This window comes from Triticum urartu, chromosome 7A (assembly GCF_056163025.1).
Source record: "Triticum urartu cultivar PI428250 chromosome 7A, HENAU_Tu73, whole genome shotgun sequence".
NCBI lineage: Eukaryota > Viridiplantae > Streptophyta > Magnoliopsida > Poales > Poaceae > Triticum > Triticum urartu.
In genome coordinates, this window is record NC_141879.1 from 98,847,150 (window position 1) to 98,868,305 (window position 21,156).

Genomic DNA, 21,156 nt, shown 5'->3' on the forward strand with positions numbered 1-21,156 from the left:
ATGTCTCTTATCGAATTACCACGATAGTTTATGGGTTAGGCATTAGAGACAACCACATTCACTTTAAATAGGGCACCACGTAATTCCGATGAGATGACACCGTATGAACTATGGTTTAGAGAAACCTAAGCTGTCATTTCTTAAAAGTTTGGGGCTGCGACGCTTATTTGAAAAAGTTTCATGCTGATAAGCTCGAACCCAAAGCGAATAAATGCATCTTCATAGGACACCCAAAACAGTTGGGTATACCTCCTGCCTCAAATCCAAAAGCAATAAGGGATTGTTTCTAGAATCGGGTCCTTTCTCGAGGAAAAGTTTCTCTCGAAAGAATTGAGTGGGAGGATGGTGGAGACTTGATGAGGTTATTGAACCGTCTCTTCAACTAGTGTGTGGCAGGGCACAGGGAGTTGTTCCTGTGGTGTCTACACCAATTGAAGTGGAAGCTTATGATATTGATCATGAAACTTCAGATCAAGCCACTATCAAACCTCGTGGGATGACAAGGAAGCGTACTACTTCAGAGTGGTACGTAATCCTGTCTTGGAAGTCATGTTGCTAGACAACAATAAACCTACGAGCTATGGAGAAGCGATGGTGGGCCTGGATTCCAAAATAGCTCGAGGCCATATAATCCGAGAGAGGATCCATATATGAAAACAAAGTGTAGACTTTAGAAGAACTACTTGATGGTCGTAACGCTGTTAGGTACATATGGATTTTAAAAGGAAGACAGACAATGATGGTAAGTATCACCATTAAGAAAGCTCGACTTGTTGTTAAGATGTTTTCCGACAAGTTCAAGGAGTTGACTACGATGAGACTTTCTCACTCATAGCGATGCTAAGAGTCTGTTGGAATTATATTAGCGATTACTGCATTATTTATGAAATCTTGCAGATAGGATGTCAAAAACAATTGTTTCCTCACGATTTTCTTGAGGAAAGGATGTATGTGATACAACCAGAAGGTTTTAACAATCCTGAAAGATGCTAACAAGTATGCAAAGCTCTAGCAATCCTTCTAAGGACTGGAGTAAGCATCTCGGAGTTGGAATATACGCTTTGATGATGATCAAAGATTTTGTGTGTATACAAAGTTTATGAGAAACTTGTATTTCCAAAGAAGTGAGTGGGAGCACTATAGAATTTCTGATGAGTATATGTTGTTAACATATTGTTGATCGGAAATGATGTAGACTTTCTGGAAAGCATGCAGAGTTATTTGAAAAGTGTTTTTCAATGGAAAGCCTGGATTAAGCTACTTGAACATTGAGCATCAAGATCTATAAGGATAGATCAAAACGCTTAATGGTACTTTCAAATGAGCACATACCTTGACATGATCTTGAAGGTGTTCAAGATGGATCAGTCAAAGAAGGAGTTCTTGCCTGAGTTGTAAGGTATGAAGTTAAGACTTAAAGCTTGACCACGGCAGAAGAAAGAGGAAGGACGAAGGTCGTCCCCTATGCTTTTGTCATAGGCTCTCTACAGTATGCTATGCTGTGTGCCGCACCTGAAGTGTGCCTTGCCATGAGTCAGTCAAGGGGTACAAGAGTGATCCAAGAATGGATCACAGGACAACGGTCAAAGTTATCCTTAGTAACTAGTGGACTAAGGAATTTTCTCGATTATGGAGGTGGTAAAAGAGTTCGTCGTAAAGGGTTACGCCGATGCAAACTTTGACACTAATCCAGATTATTCTGAGTAGTAGACTGGATTCGTATAGTAGAACAATTATTTGGAATAGCTCCAAATAGAACGTGGTAGCTGCATCTAGGAGATGACATAGAGATTTGTAAAGCACACACGGATCTGAAAGATTCAGACCCGTTGACTATAACATCTCTCACAAGCATAACATGATCAAACCCAGAACTCATCGAGTGTTAATCACATGGTAATGTGAACTAGATTATTGAATCTAGTAAACTCTTTGGGTGTTAGTCACATGGGGATGTGACCTTGAGTGTTTATCACATATCGATGTGAACTGGATTATTGACTCTAGTGCAAGTGGGAGACTGTTGGAAATATGCCCTAGAGGCAATAATAAATTGATTATTATTATATTTCCTTGTTCATGATAATCGTTTATTATCCATGCTAGAATTGTATTGATAGGAAACTCAGATACATGTGTGGATACATAGACAACACCATGTCCCTAGTAAGCCTCTAGTTGACTAGCTCGTTGATCAATAGATGGTTACGGTTTCCTGACCATGGACATTGGATGTCGTTGATGACGGGATCATATCATTAGGAGAATGATGTGATGGACAAGACCCAATCCTAGGCGTAGCACAAGATCGTGTAGTTCGCGTGCTAAAGCTTTTCTAATGTCAAGTATCATTTCCTCAGACCATGAGATTGTGCAACTCCCGGATACCGTAGGAATACTTTGGGTGTGCCAAACGTCACAACGTAACTGGGTGGCTATAAAGGTGCACTACGGGTATCTCCGAAAGTGTCTGTTGGGTTGGCACGAATCGAGACTGGGATTTGTCACTCCGTGTAAACGGAGAGGTATCTCTAGGCCCGGACATCATCATAATGTGCACAATGTGACCAAGGAGTTGATCACGGGATGATGTGTTACGGAACGAGTAAAAGAGACTTGCCGGTAACGAGATTGAACAAGGTATCGGGATACCGACGATCGAATCTCGGGCAAGTACAGTACCGCTAGACAAAGGGAATTGTATACGGGATTGATTAAGTCCTTGACATCGTGGTTCATCCGATGAGATCATCGTGGAGCATGTGGGATCCAACATGGGTATCCAGATCCCGCTATTGGTTATTGACCGGAGAACGTCTCGGTCATGTCTGCATGGTTCCCGAACCTGTAGGGTCTACACACTTAAGGTTCGATGACGCTAGGGTTATAGGGAATAGACATACGTGGTTACCGAATGTTGTTCGGAGTCTCGGATGAGATCCCGGACGTCACGAGGAGTTCCGGAATGGTCTGGAGGTAAAGATTTATATATGGGAAGTCCTGTTTTGGTCACCGGAAAAGTTTCGGGTTTTATCGGTAACGTACCGGGACCACTGGAGGGTCCCCGGGGTCCACCAAGTGGGGCCACAAGCCACGGAGGGCTGCATGGGCCAAGTGTGGGAGGGGACCAGCCCCAGGTGGGCTGGTGCGCCCCCCCCCCACCAAGGCCCAAGGCGCAAGGAAGAGGGGAAGGGGGCAAACCCTAGGGAAGATGGGCCCTAAGGCCCACCCCGGTGCGCCTCCCCCTCTCCCCTCCCCTTGGCCGCCCCTAGATGGGATCTAGGGGGCTGCCGCCACCCCTAGGGAGGGAACCCTAGGTGGGGGCGCAGCCCCTCCCCTCCCCTTATATATAGTTGAGGTTTGGGCTGCCCAATACACAGGAGTTTCTCTCTTTCTTGGCGCAGCCCTATCCCTCTCTTTCTCCTCATATCTCGCGGTGCTTGGCGAAGCCCTGCTGGATCACCACGCTCCTCCACCACCACCACGCCGTTGTGCTGCTGCTGGATGGAGTCTTCCTCAACCTCTCCCTCTCTCCTTGCTGGATCAAGGCATGGGAGACGTCACCGGGCTGTACGTGTGTTGAACGCGGAGGTGCCGTCCGTTCGGCACTAGGATCTCCGGTGATTTGGATCATGACGAGTACGACTCCTTCAACCCCGTTCTCTTGAACGCTTTCGCTTAGCGATCTACAAGGGTATGTAGATGCACTCTCCTTCCCCTCGTTGCTGGTTTCTCCATAGATAGATCTCGGTGACACGTAGGAAAATTTTGAATTTCTGCTACGTTCCCCAACAGGAACACCATCATCAAATGAACGGGGTCTTTTGGAATTGTCGAGGAGCAGGTAAAAAAGGAATGACTACCTGCTTCTCTAACATTATCAAAGATCATTCCCTTGATTTCATAGGATTGCAGGAAACCAGAAAGAAAGAGATTCCTCCTAAGTTCTTACGCAAGATTGACCCCTATGATAGATTTGCTTGGAACTGGGTGCCTTCTATTGGCAAATCCGGTGGCATCCTTTGTGGCATCAAAAGAGAAACTCTGGAAGTTGTTTCCTGGACAGTGGGCAAATTTTGCTTGCAAGCAACCCTTTTTGATATAAACCTTAAATGTGTGTGGGCCCTGAGGGAGTCCTGGATTAGGGGGTCTCCGGATAGCCGGACTATCTCCATTGGCCGGACTGTTAGACTATGAAGATACAAGATTGAAGACTTCGTCTCGTGTCCGGATGGGACTCTCTACTTGGCGTGGAAGGCAAGCTAGGCAATACGGATATGGATATCTCCTCCTTTGTAACCAACCTTGTGTAACCCTAACCCTCTCCGGTGTCTATATAAACCGAAGGGTTTCAGTCCGTAGGACAACAATCACAACATACAATCATACCATAGGCTAGCTTCTAGGGTTTAGCCTCTCTGATCTCGTGGTAGATCTACTCTTGTACTACCCATATCATCAATATCAATCAAGCAGGACGTAGGGTTTTACCTCCATCAAGAGGGCCCGAACCTGGGTAAAACATCGTGTCCCCTGCCTCCTGTTACCATCCGGCCTAGACGCATAGTTCGGGACCCCCTAGCCAAGATCCGCCGGTTTTGACACCGACATTGGTGCTTTCATTGAGAATTCCTCTGTGTCGTCGCTGTTAGGCTTGATGGCTCCTACTATCATCGATAGCGATGCGGTCCAGGGTGAGACTTTTCTCCCCGGACAGATCTTCATATTCGGCGGCTTTGCACTGCGGGCTAATTCGCTTGGCCATCTGGAGCAGATTGAAAGCTACGCCCCTGGCCGTCAGGTCAGATTTGGAAGTTTGAACTGCACGGCCGACACCCGCGGAGACTCGATCTTCGACGGATTCGAGCCACAGCCGGGCGCGTCGCACTGTCGTGATGAGTATGACCTAGCTCTGCCGCCGAACAGTACCCCAGAGGCCGCGCCCGCATCAGCTCCGACCCTTAGCTCGGAGCCAACTGCGCCAATCGAGGACGGGTGGTTAGACACCGCCTCAGGGGCTGCAGTCTCAACGGCGATCGTGCCAAACACCAGCATAATCCTCTGCGCAGCCCGTGACTCCAAGGTGCCAGACTCTTTTTCTGACTCCAAACCGCCTGCGCCCCTGCCAATCGAATCCGATTGGGCGCCGATCATGGAATTCACCGATGCGGATATCTTTCAGCACTCGCCCTTCGGCGACATTCTGAATTCACTAAGGTCTCTCTCTTTGTCAGGAGAGCCCTGGCCGGATTATGGCCAACAGGACTGGGATGCGGACGACGAAGAAATTCGACGCCCACCCACCACCCACTTAATAGCCACTGTCGATGACTCAACCGACATGCTCAACTTCGACCACAAAGACATCGACGATATGGACGACGATGCGGGAGGCGAAGAGGAACCACCGCCCATAGGGCGCTGGACGTCCACCTCATCATATGACGTATACATGGTGGACACACCAAAAGAAGACGACGACGAGGAACAGAAGGACGCACCGAAGGCTTGTTCCCTCGAGAAGCAGTCAAAGCGGCGGCGCAAGCGCCGCCGCAAATCCCGCCTCGGCAGAAATAACGACCATACAGCCCCAGCGTTGGAGCAGGGCGAACCACTGCCGGACCACGGCAATACGGAGAATCAAACCGAACAAACCAATTCTGTCAAAGATAATAGTCCGGACGACATAACGCCGGACAGGCACCCGGAGCAGCAGAATGCCCGTCAAAGGCTTGTTGCCACCGCGAGGAGTCTGAAAAAGCAGAAGCAAAGGCTCAAGGCTACGCAGGACACACTCCAAATCGGATGGAGTAAAGTACTCAACACAGCAGCGAAGTACGGTGACAATCGCCCCACCAAGAGCTACCCAAAGCGGAAGTTGCTACCTGAATTCGATGAGGAGGCCTCAGACCCCCCACAACCAAAAATCAAAACAGCCACCTGGTCGGATAGACGACCTCACGGCCAACATAGAGCGGCAAACAACGCCACTCACAAGCCAATACGCGATCCACGCGAGGGCTCGCACCAAAAGGACGGCGCAACCAGATCCATCTATGGACCACGCAAGCGCGCCCCAGCATACGATGTAACACAACAAACATCTGAACAACGTGGTACACCCAGATACAGGGGTGCCGCACACCCCCTATGTTTCACCGATGAGGTGCTGGACCATGAATTTCCAGAGGGATTCAAACCCGTAAACATAGAGGCATACGACGGAACAACAGACCCTCGGGTCTGGATTGAGGACTATATCCTCCACATCCATATGGCTCGAGGAGATGATCTCCACGCCATCAAGTACTTACCTCTCAAGCTCAAAGGGCCAGCTCGTCACTAGCTTAAAAGCCTCCCCGAAAACTCCGTTGGAAGCTGGGAAGAGCTCGAAGACGCTTTTTGGGCAAATTTTCAAGGGACTTATGTCCGACCTCCGGACGCGGATGATTTGAGTCATATAACTCAATAGCCTAGAGAGTCAGCCCGAAAGCTTTGGAACAGGTTTCTTACTAAAAAGAACCAAATTGTCGACTGTCTGGACGCCGAAGCCTTGGCAGCTTTTAAGCATAGCGTCCGTGACGAATGGCTTGCCAGACACCTCGGCCAAGAAAAGCTGAGAACAATGGCAGCATTAACAAGACTCATGACCCGCTTTTGCGCGGGTGAGGACAGCTGGCTAGCCAGATGCAGCACCAGCGACCCCAGTACATCTGAAGTTAGAGATGGAAACGGGAAATCATGGCGCAATAGTAATAACAAACGCCGGAATAAAGAAGACAGCACGAAGAGCACGGCAGTAAACGCCGTATTCAAAAGCTCTTGGCCAGGTCAGCAAAAGCCACCCTCTAAAGGCGCCAGAGACAAACTGTCCAGCCTAAACAAAATTCTGGACCAAATATGTCAGATCCATAGCACCCCTTGTAAACCAGCTAATCATACCCACAGAGAATGTTGGGTCTTCAAGCAGTCCGGCAAGCTCAACGCCGTACACAAGGGGGGGGATGCACCAAGCGAAGACGAGGATGAGCCTCTCAAGCAAGACACTGGGGAACAAAAGAAATTTCCACCCGAAGTCAAAACAGTAAACGTGTTACACGTGATCAAGGGGAGAAACAAAACGGCACTCCCAGAAAAATATGCCCAAGGGCCTATCACCGCGGAGCCCTGCCACTGGTCGTCTCAACCGATCACTTTCGACCATCGTGATTACTCAGCAAGTATCCGGCGTGCAGGATGGGCTGCCCTGGTATTAGACCCAATAATCTACAGACACCACTTCACACGAGTCCTGATGGACGGTAGCAGCAGTCTCAACCTGATATACCAGGATACAATCCGCGAAATGGGGATAGACCCAACGAAAATTTGCCATAGCAATACTACCTTTATAGGGGTAACGCCAGGCCCAGGGGCTCATTGCACGGGATCCCTGCTACTAAAGGTTATATTCGGCTTCCCCGATAACTTCCGTAGCGAACATTTAACCTTCCACATCGCTCCGTTCCAAAGCGGCTATCAAGCACTACTTGGACACGAAGCTTTTGCTCGCTTTAATGCAATACCACATTACGCTTCCCTGACGCTCAAGATGCCCGGTCCATGTGGCATCATTACAGTGAACAGAAGTATTAAGCGATCTTTGCGCGCCGAAGAGAGTGCGGCTACCTTGGCAGCCGCACACTAAAAACGGCCTGACCAACTAAAGCATTTAACAGGTCGTCAAGACCTCGGACACAGTTAGACGAGTCCGGCGCAGCTATATGTAATTCATACCGGATCAATGGTCACACCCGTATTACAAATACAAGGGGCTCAACGCGCGCAGACAAGTGGCAATTTTTACTCATCTTGAATTATACATGGTTTCTTTAAAAACTATCTTTTTGCACGACAACTTTTTCACCTAAGTTCCTCTCTTTTACAGATGATCATCGTGCTACACCCGTCCAGGATACGGCACAACGGAGACATAGGCACAGACATGCAGCAGGGACCCGCTCCAAGGATTCTTTTTAAATTAAGACCCTGCGTAAACCTTTTTTACTGTCTCTTGTTGATACACATCCACCGAATTCTCAGCACAGCTGAGAAGGATGCTGATGTCTTGGCATGTGGCCACGTCAGAATAATGCACGTACCTGGACACAAGGGGCTTCTTACAAAGGGCACTATTTAGGCCTGGTTTATACCGTAAAGACCGAATACCTTAGGGAGTGTTCGGCATCGCGAGTTTGGCCTTATATGCATCAGCTCCGAATCATTGTCTTTGGTCAAATGTTGGGTTTGCCCGGCTCCTATGTTTTGGTGCCTTATGTTCCGCTTTATCGGCTAAGGCAACACCAGGAGAACTACTGCGATTGTGCCCTGGTTCATCCGGACAAGCACCTCAGTAGAGAAAGCCGAAAACTGACTGTCATGATATAGCGTGAGACTGGTCAACCACTCGATGACCTATCGAAATGTTAGAATTCCTCCGCCTTAACGAAGTGCCGTTTTCCAGCCAGGCACGTACGCACCCCGAGATCGGGAGAGTGCGGAGCCACCAGGGGCTATCTAGTAGCTCCACTCTCAAACTCCTATGGCTAAGTGAAAGTGTTAAAGCATTATAGTCCGATTGCCTCGGTCGCTGCGCTGTCACCTCCTTAATAGGACCAAGACATTGGGTTAAGTGTGAACACGCGTTTTTTGCGACCACCTCTGCATTATATGCGTGGGGGTTGAAGCCGACAACTGCAATCTTTCAGGTTATATACATATATACACAAACGGCCGCACAGGAGGCATCACATTACTTCCCGGCAAAAGTATAAATATAGCCTTACTATATTTCATAAAAGCATTGTGTTTACAATGGGAATACATGTCATTCAAACATAATATTCTTCGAGCACTGGGACTCTGTCAAACGAGCACCCTCAAGAACCTCTTCAAAATAGTGCTCGGCAGCTACTCGGCCTATGGCCGAACCTTGCGCCGCAACAGTGGTAGCATCCATCGCCGCTCAGTATGCCTTGACACGGGAAAAGGCAATCCGCGAGCCTTCTATGCACGCCGACCTCTTCATCGCATTGATGCGCGGCACCGCACCAAGGAACTGCTACACTAAGCTGAAATAGCTGTTCGGCTTTGGCTTCTCCGGCCACAAATGATCTACAACACACCTCATGGCGAGTCCGGACAACCTATTAAGTTCGGCCCATACGGCTAGCTGATCAGTCAAGGGAAGCGGACGCTCTGGAACGTTGAATTGCGACCAGAATAGCTTGTCCACTCACGATCTGATTGATCTTGGAAGTATTCGACCGCATCGACAGCGCTCGCCGCCAAGTCCATATATGCGTCTGCCGAACTCCACAGCCGATCTAGAGGGGCATACCGCGGATCTCCGAACTTCCTCCGCAGCAGAAAGGGCTTCCCAGCCACAATATCCCCGTCTTCGTGCAGCTCCTCCTTCTTCGCCCTCATAGCAGAGCGACTGTCTTTGGTCACCATAGTGGCCTTCTCAAGGTCCACTGCCTTCACTCGGTTTTCTTCTTCAAGGAACTGGCAACGGTCGGCAGTGCCTTTTAATTCTATGGCCATCTTGGCCATCTTTTCTTTGCTTTTGCAATGGGCGGCCTTCTCGGCTCTTAACTCTTCGGCCGCCTTCAAAGCAGCCGCATTACTAACCCTCGCTTGTTCCTTGGCTCGGGCGAGTTCCGCCGAAGGGTCTCCACGGTGGTAGCTCTGTCTGCAGTCACAACATATTAAAGATACTGGCATCATGCTGCTCTTATTGTGTGACATTCACTAGAAAACATTACTTACCCTGTGATTCGTCAAGCCGCTTGTTAACAAGCTCGATGTCGGCGTCTGCCGCATCCAGTTGCCGTTTTAATTCGGCAAAGTCACTAGTCCGGCTAGCCACCGGAGCTTCCACTACCTGCACATAAAGGCAGTCTGGTTATTGCCTGGGACTACGATCCTCTGTTCGCCGCTGTTCTCGACAATAACCAGAGTCTCAGGGGCTACTATCTACACAGGGCACACCTAACATGTGTGGTACTATCACATATTATTTCACGTACCTCAAAGCCTGTCAGTAGACTAATAAAGGCTTCATGTAATCCTCTTTCGGCGGACGAAATTCTTTCCATCACCATACCCATCAGCGTACGGTGTTCTTCTGAGATGGCCGCTCGCCCCAACAGCTCCCTCAGAACGTCCGACCGCATACCAAACGGTGCCGGACTCTTTTGTTTGCTCTCTTCGGGAGTCAGACGCTGGGGACTTCGAGGATCTATGGGATTATCTTCTGGCCTCACCGGATCCGGAGAGGCCCTCTGTGGCGACACTTTGGGGTCGCCCGCTTCTTGAGCGGAGGAGTCCGGGGGAGGCGTTTCACTCTCCATCATCTCCGGAAGAACATCCCCCCAAGACGAGCTCAGCTGAGAAGGGCTAAGACCCGAACTACAAGATATATGCGGCGGTTATTTTCTCAGAAGAAAGATAGTATACCCTCACTATTAAAGTATTTTTTGGATCACTTACGACTCGTTGGAGGGCTGGTCCCCCCACAGACTTTGTGCGGCAAGAGCACCCCCCCGAGGCAGGACCCTCTGTTGGAGACTTCTTCTCTCGTTTGGAGGCCTCGGCTTCTGGATCCTCGGAAGCAGTCCTCTACCTCCCCCGATTATCCTCCTTTAAGGAGGCGTTCATTCCCTCGGTTGAAACTGGCAGCGATGGGGGCCCGCTTCCGCCCATATTATTCCCCCCTGTATCTTCCTTCGGGGGCTCCGGGCAAGCTGCGAGCTCGAGCATCTTTTCCAATACCGGATTTTCCAAACCCTCAGGGAGGGGGGCCGAACACCGAATCATCTTCGCCTTTGTTAGCCAGTCCTGGTCAAAGAGCGATCTCTCAGAAATAACTTCATGATGAATAAAAGGCGGTGTGTTCGACTAGAGGATTTCTTACTTGTTCGGCGGTGCGGTTACTGCTCAGGCCCACGTCCTCAGTAGCATCTAGACACTCTATTTGAGGTCCGAAGAATGACTTGTACATCTCCTCGTGCGTCAGGCCAAGGAAACTTTGAATGGCACGCGGTCCTTCTGGGTTGAACTCCCACAAGCGAAGGGGCCGGCGTTTGCAAGGCTGGACTTGACGAACCAGCATAACTTGTATTACCACTACCAAATTAAAATCTCCCTCGAAGAGATCTCGAATGCGGCTTTGCAGTATAGGCACGTCCTTGGCTAGACCCCAGCTCAGACCTCTGCTAATCCATGACATTAGTCGTGGTGGGGGGCCCGAGCAGAAAGCGGGGGAAGCCGCCCACTTGGCACTTCTGGGAGCTGTGGCGTAAAACCACTCCCGTTGCCATAATTCGGACACCTATGGAAAGGAACCTTTCGGCCATGGAGCTCCTGCCATCTTGCCTATTGATGCACCTCCGCACGCTGCATGTTGCCCCTCGATCATCTTCGGCTTCACTTCAAAGGTCTTGAGCCACAGGCCGAAGTGAGGGGTAATGCGGAGGAAGGCCTCACACACGACAATAAATGTCGAGATGTGGAGAAAGGAGTCCGGAGCTAGATCGTGGAAATCTAGCCCGTAATAGAACATCAAACCCCTGACGAAGGGATCCAGAGTGAGGCCTAGGCCTCGGAGGAAGTGGGAGACGAACACGACGTTCTCGTTAGGTTCGGGAGTAGGGACGACCTGCCCTCGAGTAGGAAGCCGAGGCGAAACCTCGGCGGTCAGGTATCTGGCCTCCCTCAACTTCTTGATGTCCTCTTCCGTCACAGAGGAGGGCATCCATCGGCCTTGAAGGCTGGATCCGGACATGATTAAAGATCCGGAGCACCTAACCTGGGCTTTGGGTGTTGGAACTCGAGGCGGGGGAAGGGTTCGATTGAGCACGGGAGGAAGAAAGCGAAAACCTTGTCCCTTTATAAAGAGGGTGAATATCAAGCGTCCTCTCCGTAGCCGTTTAGGACTTGCCTATAATCTAGGAGTCCTAGACACGGTTGGGTTACCCGCGACCGCATTAATGAGAATCCCGTAATAGGGGGAACACGATATTTGCTTTGACAGGACGTGTCAAGAAACCGCCTCGCGTTATGTGTGGAGCTGGTTGAAGAAAAACGGTTCGAATAATCACCGGGCCATGACGTAACGTCATGCTGCCAAAACAAGCCAGCAAATTAGATCTGCGAAAATATTATTCTCTCTACGGTGGTACGTGGAACTTATTTTGCAGGGTCAGACACTATCCTCGTTTTCAAATTCTTCTGTGATGTATTCAGAGAAGGAACCCGCCTTGCAATGCCGAAGACAATACTGCGCGCCGGACTCATCGTCATTGAAGCCTGGTTCAGGGGCTACTGAGGGAGTCCTGGATTAGGGGGTCTCCGGATAGCCGGACTATCTCCATTGGTCGGACTGTTAGACTATGAAGATACAAGATTGAAGACTTCGTCTCATGTCCGGATGGGACTCTACTTGGCGTGGAAGGCAAGCTAGGCAATACGGATATGGATATCTCCTCCTTTGTAACCGACCTTGTGTAACCCTAACCCTCTCCGGTGTCTATATAAACCGAAGGGTTTTAGTCCGTAGGACAACAATCACAACATACAATCATACCATAGGCTAGCTTCTAGGGTTTAGCCTCTCTGTTCTCGTGGTAGATCTACTCTTGTACTACCCATATCATCAATATCAATCAAGTAGGACGTAGGGTTTTACCTCCATCAAGATGGCCCAAACCTGGGTAAAACATCGTGTCCCCTGCCTCCTGTTACCATCCGGCCTAGACGCACAGTTCGGGACCCCCTACCCGATATCCGCCGGTTTTGACACCGACAGGCCCTTATAGTTATCTATGGTGCGGCACAGGATGATAAGAAAGAGGAATTCCTTTGTGAACTTGCATCCATGTGTTCCCATCTCCAGGTCCCTTACATTGTGGGAGGGGATTTCAACACTCTTCATGAAAGTTGTGAGAAAAATAAGAATTTAAATCGGTCCCTTTACATGGATAAATTCAATTCCATCATTCAATCTCTGAACCTTCGTGAGATACATATGGGAGGGGGCAAATACACCTGGTCCAACCACCAAAGACACCCTACTTTAGAAAAGCTCGATAGAGTTCTTATGAGTTTTGAATGGGAGGACCTCTTTCCCCTGGTCATTGTCTGGAAGTTGGTACGGGACGTGTCAGACCATAATCCTCTCCTACTGTCATCTAACTCGTGTGTAGCAAGATCCACACGACAACGTGAGTTTAGATTTGAACTCAGTTGGCTTAAAAACGAAGATTTCTATCCTATAGCTAAGAAGATACGGGAGCAACCAGTTGCCTCTGATGACCCCATTGACATCCTTAATATCAAGCTCAAAAGGCTGAAAAAATATTTCAAAGGGTGGGGCTCCCATTTGTTTGGTCACGCGAAGAAAAGAAAAAAAGATATTCAAAAGGAGTTGGAAGAGATTGAGACCTTAGAAGAAGAGAGCCCCCTTGACTCAGAAACCTATGAAAATAGAACAAACCTGCGGATGGAACTCGATGACATATTGGCTAATGAGGAGCTCTTCTGGCTCCAACAATCCAATGAGAGGTGGTTGTTGAAGGGGGGCCAAAATACAACCTTTTTTCATCGTGCGGCCAATGGTAGAAAACGAAAAAAATACAATTCACTCCTTCACGGATGGCGAGACGGTGATTGAGGGCACAGATAACCTGTTGGCTCATGCCACGACTTATTATAAGAATCTTTTCGGCCCGGCCAGGGGAAATTTTTTTCATTCATTTGCGGATACCTGGTCGGAAGAAGAAAAACTAACGGTGGAGGATAATATATATACTCCTGACCAGTGAATTCACGGAGGAGGAGGTTAGAAAGGCTTTGTTCGACATGGATAGCAATAGGGCCCCTGGCCCAGATAGCATCCCAGCTGAATTCTACAAGCACTGCTGGGACTTTGTTAAAACAGATATTATGTGTTTGTTTCACGCTTTTCACAACAACACCCTGGATGTGGAGCGTCTGAATTATGGGGTGATCACCCTGATCCCTAAGACCAATGGTGCTAAGAAAATACAACAGTACCGTCCCATCTACTTACTTAGATGTCCATACAAGCTGATCACTAAAGTGATGGATAATAGAGCAACCATCTTTGCTGATAAGCTTATTAGCAAACACCAAAATGCTTTCATTAAACATAGAAATATCATGGATGGGATCCTCACTCTCCATGAGATCTTACACCACACACACGATAAAAAGAAAGTTGGGGTGGTCCTAAAGTTGGACTTTTAAAAAGCATACGACAAAATTAATTGGGACTTTCTCCTTGAATGTCAAGTAATAGAGGCTTTGGTGAAACCTGGTGTGGATGGGTGAAGAAGATACTAAGTAATGGCACAGTCAACATTAAGTTGAATAACGTGACTGGGCCTTATTTCCAAAGCCACAAAGGGGTGCGCCAGGGCGACCCTCACTCCCCTTTTTTTAACATTGTGATGGAAACCTTGTCTAAGATGATTCAAAATGCTCAAAAGGAAAAGATGATAACTGGGTTGGCCCCAGACCTCATTGAAAATGGCGTTGCTATTCTGCAATACGCCGATGATACGGTTATTTGTTTTGAACATGAAGAAGAAGCTGCTGTCAACCTAAAACTTCTCTTATACATCTTTGAACTTATGTTTGGCTTAAAGATTAACTTCCTTAAGAGTGAAATCATGTGCGTGGGTGGAGACAACAACATCATGGCAACTTATGCGGACATTTTTAGCTGTCAAACCGGCCACTTCCCAATGAAATACTTGGGGGTCCCTGTGAGCTATTCAACTTTGCGCAACCTGGATTGGAACTTTGTTGATGATAAATTCCTTAATTGCTGTGAAACTTGGATTGGAAATGTTGCTTCATCGGGGGGGACTCATTCTCCTGAACTCCTCTCTGTCCAGTATTGTTTACTACTGCATGGCAATGTTCCCACTCCCTAAGATGGTGATCTACAAACTCGACAAACATCGCAAAAAGTTTTTCTGGCAAGAAACCAACGGCAGGAAACGCTATCACCTTGTCAAATGGACCAGGATTTGTAGATCAAAGAAAAAAGGGGTTTGGGGGTGAAAGACCTCCATAGAAACAATATCGGCTTATTAGCTAAATGGTGGTGGAAACTTGAGACACAACAAGGGCTATGGCAGGATGTTATTCGGGCCAAGTACTTGAAGAGAGATTCTGTTGCCTCGGTTCGATGCAGATTTGGTGACTGCCGAGCTGGAAAGCCATTATGAAAGTTAAAGAATACTATTTCGCTGGGAGGGGGGTGAATCTGAAAGCTGGCAACCTGGCTAGGCTATGGTTTGACAATATTGAGGGAAATCCCCCTTTGCGAAACAAGTTTCCAGAGCTGTATGATGTTTGTAACAACCAAGAGATTACTGTGGCCAAAGTCAAGGGCGAGGGGACCCCAGATCTCTTTAGAAGACGATTACATCCTCGGCTTGCAAAATAATGGGAAGAGGTGAAAAATATGGTGAATTCCTTGGTGATTTCCGATGAACCAGACCAGGTTGTGTGGAACCTTGGAAAAAACAAGCACTTTACAACCAAATCTATGTATAATCATCTGGAAAGCCGCCTCGCTGGGTGTGATTATAGGTGGACTTGGAAAGCTAAGCTACCTCTCAAGATCTAAATTTTCCTTTGGCAATTGTTTCAAGATGCGGTGTTGACACGAGATGTCATGAAAAGATGCAAATGGGCTGGTAACCCGAAGTGTTCCTTCTGTCAGAGCAGGGAAACTTCTCAACACCTCTTCTTCACCTGTCCAGTTGCAAGGGTGGTTTGGAGAATGGTTGGCTGTGTGTTTGGCACAGTTTTGTGCCCTGATAACCTATGGCAATATTTCTCTTGGTGCTATACCTTTTTACCTGATGGTGCTAGATTCTATACCTTCGGCCTGGCTGCGATTTGCTGGGCCATGTGGATCTGTCGTAACAGGGCCACTTTCGAATGCAAAAAATTGAGAACTCCTTTTGATGTGGTTTTCTCTGCATGTGGTTACATGAACTATTGGGCAGGTATGATGGAGGGAGCTGATCATGAGGCGATGGAGCGCGGCGCTAAGATGCTCAAGACCAACGCAGCTGCCATGATGAGGATTTGCGCGGCCCCAGCTGGAACAACAATGGACTGAGGATGCAGCCGTTGACTCTGCCTTCACCTGCTTTCCCCCCTGTTACTGTTATTTTCCTAGCACTTGTTTCATTTGGTACTTTCGCCCCTGCGTGGGTTTTTCCTGATGCTCAAATGTGAGCCGTTCCCCTTAAATGTGGAGACTACCTCCGGATTTCTCGCTTTTGCTCTGGTTAGGATAGGTGGTTTTAGATGGCACCGGGTTTTCGCCCCATGGTGAGCTGCTCGATGACGAGTGCTTGCAGTGGGTTTCCCAGTGGTGTCTTGAACTCGCTTTCCCCTTTCCAGTTTCCTTAAGACCTGGACTCTGTATTTCCGTTATGTCATAGTAATGGAAAGGGGTAATGCCCGGTTCAAAGAAAAAATAAAAGCTCTCCTAGGGCCTCCTCGTGGCTGCCGTAAAGGTACATTTGGTTTTTCTTGGAAAATGATTCAGATATATAATAAGAGTTCATCATAAGCAGTGGCGAAATTGAAAGAAAATGAAGGGGGGCTCAAAGGTGAAGAAAAAGCCGCTAGCTCTCCGTCTTTTTTACTTCAAATAAGGTTAAAATTTGATACGAGGCTGAGTTGAATACTAGTATTTTTTTCAATTTTCGGAGGGGGTGGGGGCTCAAGCCTATCGAAGTACCCCCTCCCCCATAGATTCGCCAATGATAATAAGTGCAATTACATCAAGGTTTCTAGACCATCGGACAGCCACTGGCGCCGCCAGGACAAGCAGTCGACGCTCCACTGTCGCTGCTTCCCCACCGAAGCCGGCTTCACCTTGTTAATAACGGCCAGATAGTCTCCGTGCACGTGCCCCTGAAGACTAGCGCCATAGAGCCACAGTCTTCGTCGGTGAACCCTTGATTTATCCTTGAATAAATCTGAAGCAGAATCTAACCATTGCGCATGCACAATGAAAAACCCAAACCTCGCCGCCCCAAGGAGATGGTAGGAATCTATGCGGGAGCTCCATCGACTACGTCTAGATGGACAAACTCGAGGAGGATCAGAGCCCAGAACACAAACTCAAGAAAGAAACGCTAACCTCGTTGCCTGTTGAAATCCTTGGGGATCCTCCTCCACCCAAGGGTGATCCCGTGTTTGAGCTTAAACAATTACCTGATACTCTGAAATATGATTATCTTGATGAAAAGAAGATATATCCTGTTATTATTAGTGCTAACCTTTCATAGCATGAAGAAAAGAAATTATTGAAAACTCTGAAGAAGCATCGTGCCGCTATTGGATATACTCTTGATGATCTTAAGGGCATTAGTCCCACTCTATGTCAGCACAAAATTAATTTGGAGCATGATGCTAAACCAGTTGTTGATCACCAACGACTGTTAAATCCTAAGATGAAAGAAGTGATAAGAAATGAAATACTAAAGCTTCTGGTTTACAACATAATTAAAACACAAGCCAACAAGGATAAAATTCAAAGGAGGATGCGCAGTACCCGGTTTACAACATATCTATAGAGATACTAAGCTCCCATGATTTGAAGCATTGTGGTGCTTTGGGGGTTGTGGGGTCGCTAAGGGCCCCACATGTAAGGTTATTTGCTACTTATTTAGTTTTATTTCCTATTCTCTTTTTTCACATTATTATTCATGAGAAAAAATGTGAGTATTAAAAACATTTTAATTTTTTTTAACTATTTGTTCAGATTCATTATTATTTATTAAATTTTTGGATATTTTTAAGTTCACGGTCATTTTTAATGTTTGTGAACATATTAAATTTGAAACCTTATTTATTTTGTGAATATCTTTTGAAATTCGAGAATTTTTTTCTAAAATCAATGATTTTTAAATTTGCAACATTTTTAAATCCTTGAAAATCTTTTAATTAAATTAACACATGCAAATAAAAAAAAGATAACCAATTATTATGGAGCTGGCAGTAGGACGAGCCGAAAGAGAAGCTAAGCAACCGAAAGCTTCATGGGGCGGCCCATATGCAAGTGTTATAGCACCAATTTCACGGTTTCTGGCATGGTATAGGAGCTCCCAAGAGGCCCAAACAACACCAACGACTGATATCAAGGTCGAAACATGTAAATACATCACAATCACAATCACACATCAAACAACTCCACTCTCCTCTCGGAACAAATATTATCTCCGGAGGCTACCTAACATGAGATATACAAACGAGAAAAAACACCACCGAAACATAACTAAAACACAAGCCAACAAGGATAAAATTCAAACAAAAAACCGATCACAATAATCTACCAGATACAAAAGAGTTAATCATGCGTGTGAAGAATGGCGCTGCGAAGCGCGCGTTAGTCTCTAGTATAGATGATGATGTTGACATGGACTATATCTTCAACCATATGGACTACACTATTAAGATTGACCATGAGATAGATATGGAGATGGCGTGGTGTGATGACACACTCGTAAGCAATGAATCTGGATCATCGCCATTCGTGACACGGGGTCCAGCTGAAATTACTGTGCATGTGAAGGAGGAGACGCATCTAGTTGAGCTGGTCACCCATACACAGACTTGCGGCTAGTGGGCAAGAACTTGATCGGTGACATTATCATATATGCTTGCAATTTATAGGTAATATTACGACCTTGTGGTGTGATTATGGGACATGCTACTTATAGATAATATGACGACCTTCTGAGTGTTCTATATATAGTATGACAACCTTCTGAATGTTCTATATACAGTATATTATGGGACATGTATTATGGGAATGCATATTGACATAATAAAAGTCGGTAAATAAGACCATGTGTGTTTGTATGGCTTCAAAATGAAGTGTTTGATTATATATTAAACTACTGTTCTAAGCATGTTTCTCATTTTATTATGGTATATTAAATATCTAATTTTAACTTTCTGTTTTCAATATGCAAGTGGACATGAATTGCTACTCTTGTATGTGCCCTAGTCAACTACATTTCTCTTGTACAAACAATTATAAACATAAACATGTCAGTTGGAATTACAAAATGCACAGGAGCTCTTATGACTCGGGTAAACAGTAAAATCTGAACAAATTGTGCGTCGCCCCCGGGGGACACGGGGGAACCCTAGCGCCATCGCCGCCAGATCCTCCTTGCCCCCTCCCTCGCTTCACCGCCGCTGGAGGGGCCGCTGGCGAAGTCCGCGCGTGCCCCAGGGAAGGTGGCGGCGGGGCGTTTCCCCTCTCCGCGGCGTTGCGCGCGCATGCGCTGCCTGCATTGCCTCGGGCGCGGGCGAGATGCAGGGCCGCGGGAGTGGCTTCAGCGCGGGGAGAGGCCGGATCTAGCTTCTTCGCCCCCGTTGGCCGCCCTTGATGGGGCCCGGTGGCTTCGTTCCGGTGGCCAGCGAGGGCTGGATCCCGGGGCGGCGGCCCGGACGGCGGAGAATGTGTTGGCGGCTGTGGACTCGTGACAGGCGACGCGGCGGCCGCCGTGGTGGACGATCCGTGCACAAGACGCTTGATGGAGGCCATTGGAACAGATCTGGGTGAAGACCTGCTCGCGGCTGCAGCTGAGGCCGGCGATGGCGGCACTATTCGGTGTCGTTCCCTTGTTGAAGGCATCGCTATTGAGAAGTTCTAGGCCACTATCTGCTACCTCCGGGGGTACCCTAGATCAGTAGATCGGATGACGGCGGCATTATTGCGTCGTTTCCCTCTTGTGGCGTCATTCTTGGAGGTGTACACGGGCTCAAGGGACCAGTGAATGGAATAATTGGTGGAGCGGTGTTCCATCCTGCACATTAATGGTGGCGTTTCTCAGCGGCGTGGTGCACTGGAGACCCGGCGCCCGATGTGTGGCGAGAGACTCGCGCAGGAGGGTGACGTTATCAGCCGTCGTGGGGGCGTTGATGGCAGAAAGGCCGGGCAAGGTGGTGCAGCAGTACATCACTGAAGATGGATTGGTGGCAGGTGGCTGCGGCTGTTAGCAGCAAGCCATGTCTATGTGTGTGTGTGCGCATGTGTGGCGTGGTGGTGTGAATTAGCTAGCTAGGTGAGTGCATGACCGGTAGGATAGACTTCTGGATAGGTTGTTGGCTGGATCTGATTTAGCAGCCTGCATGCAAGGAGTCAGTTGGTTGGTGGGCTAGCCATGCACGGTAGTTAGCAGCCACAGGTGAAGCTGGTCGCGTCGTGCGCATGGAAAACTTGGGCATTGCGCTGCTGGGGACTACAAAAGGCCTGGCCTCGAGTGTGTGTTGTACCGGGGGAGCTGTGTTGTAAGCCATGTAGCCGGGAGACTGAGTACGTGCTCAGGGAAGAAATAATACGCCGTTCGCGCGGCGGGGCGGAGTTCGTGCTCCGGGCAAAAACCTCTGTCCATCTCCCTTTCTCGTTGGTTCGAGCCACGGCGTCACATAGAGAGCGAGGGCGAGGGCAGCGCGGCAACAACAATTGGTATCAGAGCCACAAGGTTCGAGGGGCGGCCGTGGCGCGCGGCGGCGTCCGCGGCGCGCGCGGTCCGCGGCGGATATGAAGGTCTTGGCAACGGCACGCGGCGAGCGCGTGGCGTCGGCAACGCGCGGCGAGTCCACGGTGGTGTGGCGTGATGCCGTGCGCGCGGCGAGCGCGTGGCGTCGGCAACGCGCGGCGAGTCCGCGGCGATGTGGCGTGATGCCATGCGCGCTACGAGCAGCGGCGGTCACGGAGACGAGGAGGTCGCAGAGGACCTGCGTGGTGGCGCAGAGGCCGCGGCGGCTCGGGGCGACGACCGTGGAGGTGTTGTGCTGCGGTTGACGGCGCAGCGGTGCAAGGCAATAAGTGCGGCGGCGAGTCGGACGTGACCGGTGCATGTTATGGGTGCGCACTGGACGCGTCGGACGCGTCGGGACCGCGGGAGTGCACCGCGTCGAGGCGCTGGACCTGGTTGCGCAGATCGCGTATGTGCGCGGCGGGAGCGCGGGCCGGGAGCGCGAGGACATCTGGAATGCGCGCGAAGGGCACGGCGGCACGGTGGCGTGACGAAGGCAGCG